The sequence below is a fragment of the Prorops nasuta genome, unplaced genomic scaffold (assembly GCF_024137725.1).
Source record: "Prorops nasuta isolate Cenicafe-Biocafe unplaced genomic scaffold, Cenicafe_Pnas_1.2 PNAS00002, whole genome shotgun sequence".
NCBI lineage: Eukaryota > Metazoa > Arthropoda > Insecta > Hymenoptera > Bethylidae > Prorops > Prorops nasuta.
In genome coordinates this window covers 1929655-1937959 of record NW_027116799.1, presented here as the reverse complement: position 1 = coordinate 1937959, position 8305 = coordinate 1929655, and the positions used below count along the sequence as shown (strand labels likewise).

Below are 8305 nucleotides of genomic sequence, written 5' to 3'. Positions count from 1 at the left end.
ACACGAGGGACGTAGAAAAAAGTGGAGAAAGGACGTTTATGTCAGGACAGATATGACACACTATCGCGCTGCGGGGGCTTTGTGCGAGATGTTATCGCACGCCGTACGTATACGTAATAAGTGCCTGCGCACTCTTACGCTTCAGCTATGACCCATGCTTTGTCTCCAATGGTAGAGTGCACAAAAATCACTCCTGGATAAATATCCGAGAGGACGATGATAAGAATTAGCAAAGGTCCCTTGAAACACTCAGATCCCTGCTTCATTATCCTCGACCGAATCATCCATCAACGCTATCGTCACTTATTATTGCTGCAGCGAACAATTTCTTTCCCATCTCCCGCCCTATTAATTCTCAAGGAGAATTTCGAGTGACGAAAATTTGTACATAATTCATGTATCACCTTCCTAATACTGAGGGTCCCTATTATACTACACACACTGTAATTCAATGTATTTCAATGATAAAAAATCCTCTTTCGTAATAAAAGCTTTCTGCGAATGAAATTGCACATTTACTTAACAAGTCCCACCGTTTTGGCCGAGTTACCTTCGTTTCCTGCAATATTGTATCTTCAATAGGTTATACATATATTTACTATATAAAATTGTAATTTTCATCAGGAGCTAGTGCAGCAGCGCGCAATAGTTTACGGAGAAAATCGTGATGAACGGTGACTTTCAAAGGGAGCTGGTTCTCGTTAAATATATAATTGCTAGTTTTAATTATTAATCGTGTAAATGTGGATTGAAATTTGTTTTGCAAGTTGGGTTATTCGAAGGAGGAGTAAAATTTCATGTTTAACAATAGAGTAGGAAAGATTCGAAGCGCGCGCTCTTTCCGGGCTTGTATAGTATGGGATAATCCTTGCGGAGGGTTTGGAAGAGCTTGGATCATTTGTTCGCATCGTGTTTTACTCATATGCACGATGTTTCGCTAATCCCTTTTGCTGCTTTGTTTCCGGCGAAGGCACAGTGTGGATGCAAGACAATACAGCGCACTTCAACGTATAACGGTGCTTACATCAGGTCAGTCCTATTGTTTACTAGTCGGCGTGTTTAGTAATTCCTTTGTCATTTCCGTGACGTACGCAAGGCTCCTGCGGGTATAATTTGCAGCAGCACGCCATCGCATCGTTCCCATCGGGTACGTCCCTTTGAAATCGAGTCAACGAGAGATTGACTTTTTCTTCCGGGCCGTGCAGCGAGAGAGCCTCCGAAAGCCCTGCCGAAAATTCGAAAATTCACACGTAAATACTATATTCCCCACAGTTCTCCTCTCAAATATCCTCTTCGCTCGACTTCTGTCTCATCTCGCCGTGCAACCTCTAGCAATTTTCGCTGCAGGACGAAAGTTAAGAATCATGTATCCTTGCGAAGGGACGTCATTTAACGCGACAGGCTTACACGGAGCTTGACGCATTATAAGCAACCATTGGAATAAGCATTTAGATAAGATCCAAAGATTATAGACTAACGCGCGTTTGCACAACTGGTTTAGTCTTTTCCCAATGGACGAAACGCGTCGCGTTCTTTCTCATTGCAATGACATTATTATTATTATAGACAATAAATGTTGGCTTGTACGTATATATATACGCTTTAGTCGATAGACCAAGTTTCATTCCAGTTGAGCGAATGATGGATTATTCAGCATAAATAATTGACATGAGGTCTGTTCTCGTTGCCTACACTTTTTACACTTTGTGCACTTTTTAAGGTGTCAACTTATACAATGGACAAAGACAGAAATACGGAAAGTGGAGAAAGCGTTAAAAGTGTAGGCCAACGAAAACAGATCTATGGTAGCAAAGGTTTCGGCAATTTTTCATATCATTAACGCGATAATAGGAATACCAACGATAAATGATTTACCGAAATAAATTTTAATTTAATTCGCGTCCAGCCGTGATATTGTTGGCTTGTCACACGGCAATATTGTTATTTTATTATGGTATATGGGTGTAGAGTATATACAAATATATGTATAACTGTTGTAATTATAGTATTTGAATATTTAATTTGCATCCATTTCGATCGTTTACGTTCTCTTTCACCCTCGATTATCGAGGAGAGCGGACAAAGGGGGTTAAAAAAGGTGTAATGGTTCAATTTAGTGTATGTGTACGTGAGCTTTAGTGCGTGTGGGCGTGCGTGTAACGGGGATAGGAGCTTCTATGATTAAAATTGCAGCGCTCGTTTATTGGCAGTTTGAATGGGTGAGAATCCGCGCGGGAAAGCTTGCGAAGCGAGCGCTGATTGGTCGTGATCGAACCAAATAGTACACGCTGGGAAAAATGGGACCGTACGCGTATAATATTGATCTATGATTCCCACATGGCACGCATAGCGCCAGGAACGTTCCTGAAATGTTCCAAAGTGTCAAAATGATTCCTCGAACATTTCAGGGACGTTCCAGCCCCACGTGTCGTATTTTTCACATTTCTATAACATTTTTCGTTCGATGCAACGAATTGAATAGAAGGGAAATGGATGATTTGTCGAATTCAGGGTGTTTAATATTGTGGATAGGTTTAGTGATAAGAGTATAGAGCTGGTAGAGTAATCAAACTCTGGAGTAATATTGTTGGGTTTGATCGAAGAAGGATGGATAGCTGAGTGTTGGCGGGTAATTTGAAAAGCGGTCGGGTCGGTGCGCCGGTAGCTGCGTGTCTGTGTGATCCGAGCATAGGAGTTGAGAGGAGCTCTGTCAGGCAGGTCGGCCACCCAGCCGGTCTGGTCGGCACTCGATCGGCACTCGGCACTCGGCGGTCAGGCAAGCGAGCCAGTTCGGTTCAGTCAGCCAGGTCGGACGGAGTTGGCGCTTCGCAGTTCGCCGTTCGTTCGGTTCGGAGCAGTGACTTGCTTGGCGGCTTCAGTTGCGCTCGAAGCTTCGCACTGGGAGGATCGTCGCGTTCTCGTCCCAAGGAAAACGTTCGCTCTCTCTCTCTCTCTCTCTCTCTCTCTCTCACTCCCACATCGAATTATCCATTTTGCGGGTATCGTGAAATCTCCTTTAATCGTGCCCCTCCCCCCTCCCCCTCCCCACGAGTGAATTTAACACTGGTGTGTTGCTTGTTCAGTGCCATTGACAGTTACAGCAAGAGCGCAGATTGCCGAGGACTTTACGAGATTGCAAACTGCACGGTGAGTTTACACGATTCGATCACACAGATGCGGTTCAACCAGTTTTTCTTCGGGCGAACCAGGAAATCCTGCGCGATACTAACGAGATCGATGATGCTTCCATTGTCGTCACGTCAAAAATTGCCCCATTCCTACTAATTACCGCCTCTCTTCCAAACCTTGGACACTTTGGTGTCAACGAATACGCAAACGCGTTCCATCTCCTTAGCCTCGGTGTACATTGCCTAGGCAGAATTTTTTTTCGTCAAATTCTGATTTATTCGGAGAAAATCCGATAACGAATCACGAGAATTACTATTATCGAGAATGATGGAAAAAATTTGTGCGAAGGATCCCCATTGCACTTCTGACCAAAGCTAAATCTCTTTTCGCACTCTTGGACACGGTTTGGTGTCTCGCGCGCGGAAATTTCAAATTCCGACCGGGCTCTCCAATTTACCACAAAAACTTTTCTCCGTAGGAAGGGGATACGTACCGTGAGACAGAAGAGAAATTTACTTTGGTTTTTTCTCCACGACAGAAATAATTTCTCGAAACTTTTTCCACTTTCTCGGGCTGCACACTTTTTGGATCAATATTAGTTTTCGTTTGAATCTTGATTATCGGAAGGAAAACGTGGATGATGCGTGTGCTTAAAGTGAAATTGAGTCGACGGCATATTTGCCCTTTTCGAGGCTTACAAAAGAGCAGCAAAAAATGGATTGGTGGGGAGCGTAAATTTGTGAGTGATTGGAGAGCAAGATGAAATTGCATTGTTGTATTGTGTGTGACTGCTGTTGACGCGAAGTTTACAAGCTAGTGCATTGGGTTGTAAGGGAGGGTGGGTTGTTGGGTAGATTCTGCATGGATGTGTGTGTGTGTGTGTGTGAGAGAGAGAAATAAACAATCGGGTGATTTTGCGGTGGCGCCAACAGCGGTCAGAACAAGCTGAAATTTACTTGCTTCAGGTACACTCATGGGTCCCCCTATGCAAGTGTGCTCGTTTCGCCTGTCTAGTGTTTCGTTATCAACGTTATCTCGCGCACGGCCGCTCCGCACACATTGGCCGCTCTACCAGAAACGCGAATATGGCCATGAGCAAATTTTCTTCGCTTCTCATTCGTTTCTTTTTCTTTTCTCCCCCCCCCCCCCTCCCCCGCTTCTCTCTTTCTGCCGGGACCCGATGGGCGCGCGACCACTTTTCCCCAACCTTCACAAATATTCATATAATCCCTATCTATCCTCAACTTTATAGCTTTCCTCGGTTTTTATTTCAAGAATCACTAATGCTCCTTGCAGAGAGCTCCAACATCCAAAGATACACACCTGTCGTCGTATCTCAGCCGAATAAACAAACGAATTACCGAATTTATTGGTTAGAATGGGGACCCATGTTTTTCTAAAAATTTCAATTTATACGATTTCTATGCAAGTTGCTCTTTTAACGAATGCAGCATACATTTTTCTCCTTTAAAATGCATATAAAGATTTGAGTCCCTTTTCGATTCGACAAACTCACTGAACAAATGGACTCTTGCTATAGATGAACGAATTTACTGGATTGGAGAAACGAATGCACACGAGGCAGTTTAATTTGCGCGGTTTCTACGTTGCTCGCTTTTAAGGAATACGGAATGAATTTTCTTGTTGTGTACAAAGATTTGACTCTTTTGTGCGAATAAAAGGACTCTCTTCATCAATCGCGAGAGTCAAGCTGCGCGCACTTCATTTCTTTGCATGCATTTTTGCAACTTGTGTACTCTTTGCTCCCTGTTTGGAAAGATACACCGGTAATAATGAGAGTGCTAGAATATTTTTCACTGCCGGGACGTACGTGTCAAGCGACCAGGGATCGTATCGCGAATTGACCCATATTCTCAGCCCCACCACCTCTACCGTCTTATTCGCGCAAATACAAAAATTCGAAAAAATAGATAATCAAGGGACCGACCTTTGACCCCGCACGCGCGCCCTTGTAAGGCACATGGATTGTTGCATGTAAAATAACATCCAAATGTGTGCCTCGCGTATATATATGTTTCATTTCTAATGTGGAAAATGGATCGTCCAATTTATATCAACTATTAGCTTCAACTGCAGTATATATAATATATATAACTAAACCAATAATAAAGATGAATTTTTGTCTATATTTTTAAGAAGTAAGGAAAGAAAGAAAGACTTATATATATATATATATATACTTTTGACTCTAGCGATAGTTTCTACGCGCATTCAAATAATTTCTGGAGAAGCTATACATATATAACGTTCTCGTCTATTTGTAATTCATGGATTAGTTATCGTAAGGGTCTGCGATAACGATTTATGATCGGATTTATATGCTAGGAGAAGTCGGCGCTTGTGCGATTGGCGTCTTTGAAGCTGCGAATGCCAATGAGTGAGACGTAATCTTGCAATTTAATGTGGAGGAAATGGCTGACTAATCTGATATGGACGGGACACGGGACGATCCAATCGATTAGACTCGAAAGATTCTTTTATAGGTCGCCAGCGCAGTGCCTGCCTCACTGTGTCACTATTTTCTCAATATGCTAATTTTACTCATTTAAATTGCTACCAATTACGCATGCACGCTCCAGTAATGAATAACTTAAAATACGCTCGATGCGAGACTGAAATCTTCATCGACCGAGTGTGCGAAACGTATACGAAACATTATGCATGATTTAAAAATAAAAAACCACATATACCAAAGAACGAGTTTTCACCGGCAGTAAATCGCTTTACTTTTCTGGAAAATTTTCAATCAATTAGAAACCTCGGGTCTCTTGTATCCTGCACAATAAGACCGGAAACAATGTTAGGTGATAAAAAACCGGAAATAATGCTATTTCGATTATTTTCACAAAAAAAAAATATATATATATATATATATCAAACCCTTCGTTTATTGCGTTTTAAATTGCAACATGTTTACACACAGGTGAGCCTAAATAGAAAAAAAGTACGAAATAATAGACGAGCAACGTTCATCGTGCGAATATAAGGTTGGTCGAGAAACAATTTTCTGTCTTAAAGTCTCCGTAAATAATGCCATGAACAGCTTTTCTGATAACCATGGTTAAAAATATAGAAGAAACTTATTGTTATAAAATCGTTGTACCTTGTCTCCTTATTATTATTATACATTATTATCCAGGTTTTGTGAGATTTTTACAACAAATATCGCAGGTTGATTATTGTGACGTCAATTGGAGTTTGCAACTTTTTTTCAGTATATTTTTTTTTGCGAGCTTTTCGGTCATACGGAAGCAGAGTGACTGAAAGGCTCGTAAGTGTAAAAGTTTGCAGCGAGGAAAATTCGATGGACAGCGGATTTTGTCCAGTTGGATCGCGCGGCGTATATATCGGCTCTAAACCGATTGTGCAACTTTATCGTATGAAACGGTAGAGGAGACGGATCACGAAAGCTGAAATCCAAGTTGAGAGATACAAGGAGAAATCACTTGGCACAATTATGCCGAATAAATTACAGTCGAGCGAGAGAATTTTGCTCTCATTTTTTTCTCTAATTATGTACATTTTAATTTTTATTACGCGCACCCACTTTGATATGGACTCTCTGCCGTCTACTATATAAATCGGAGCGAGCTGGATGTTCGTATATTTTCTTCGTTAATAAATTCCACTAAAATTCTTTATCGCACCCAGATCCCTTCTCGCGCTGTAGTTTTTATATCCACGTTGAGCGATCGTTTTCATTTTTATTTCTATCGGAAATTAAGCCTGCTGGCTCAGTGGACTAGATGTTATTGCAGCCTCTGTTCTGAATATTTTTATTGTTAATATATTACTAAACGGTTTAATATTCGTTGGCGCCAGCGGTTTTCCTCCGCATTCTTTAATTCAATATATAACTTATCAGAGCCCTAGGAAATAGTTTGGTCGGTAGCTTTGATGTATGGTATTTCGAAATATCTAGGTCAGATTAGAGTTGTCGTAGTAACGTATGTATCGGTAAAACCTCATTAATCCTATTGTGCGATAAATATACGAAATAAGTGAACTTGCTGATTAAAAAGGTTAGCTCTTGCTTATCTGTCATATCGATTAAAGTCTGGTGAACAGTTCGGTGTGACGTCTTTATATCCATCGATTTATATAGTAAAGAGACAAAATAGAAATTTTTTATCTCCAGATGAAATGATAATAAAAAAGAAAGACGAGATTTGAGAGGACCGATAAGAATATAGCGATCGAAATTAATATAATGGATTCGAAGGTAATTAAGCACGATAATTATGTTAATATCGATCTGTGATATTTTAGGATTTCTTTTACACGCGGAAAAGTTTGCAAAACTATTTATTGACATCTTCGTATATATATATATATATGCATATGATGTTAGAGATATACTATAATGAAGAAAAAAAAATAAAAAAAAAGAATGATATTTGACCGATAAAAGGAACGAAAGAAATGATGGCGTTGGATGTGGAATGGAGTCAGTGCGTTAATTACGTTAATAAGCCATTATCGAACGGTATATGCGAGGGGGGAGTTCCTTTAAACGTCGCCGATCGACGAATCACCGCGCCGCCCGCGCGCCTTAAAAGGCAATCGTGTTCTTTCTACCTCGATGCAAATTTGCGCCACAAACGAGCATCTCTCTCTCTCTCTCTCTCTCTCTCCCTCCCTCCCTCCCTCAGGCAAACGCACCCTTTCACCCCCCGAACAAGACCCCCACAACGCCAATTAAAAGACTCCTTTTCGAGAGCGAGAGCAGCGAACCGACCAGATTTACTCTCCGGCATACACAAACGCTTACCATTAATTCCGGACCATTTTTAGGCGTCAGGAAAGTCAATCGATCGCCCTTCCAGGCAAATCTTTCCCCGTGCAGCAATTATTCCTATCAGCTGCATTCCTGCAGACTATTTACGTTATTTTTCTTTCCACGTCAAGAGAGAATAACTATAGCTATATACCTGCACATATACGTTAATTGGTCTGATTTTACACTTTGAGTGTAGAGTCACGGGACGAGAGGTCGAGTGTTTGTGTGATTTTTCTCGAGGAAGAAACGATTTGGTGGAGGGAGAAGCTAGATAAGTCGTTATTATCGTGCAATAGTAGAAAGAAATTGTTATTTGAAAACCATATTTCGCTTACTAGTTTCTCCTGCAATAATGTATTCCGAGCGTGTTTTATC

The 8305-nt window shown here is 41.1% G+C and overlaps 1 protein-coding gene across 1 annotated transcript in view; it reads left to right on the top strand.

Moving 5' to 3' along the window:
• Window positions 1–2751: 2751 nt before the first annotated feature.
• Window positions 2752–8305, top strand: part of LOC136778821 (CD151 antigen-like) — an 80790-nt gene continuing 75236 nt past the window's right edge. The window contains exon 1 of the mRNA XM_066735952.1: window positions 2752–3147. The gene's annotated coding sequence lies outside the window, so the exon portion shown is untranslated. The remainder of the gene's footprint in view (window positions 3148–8305) is intronic.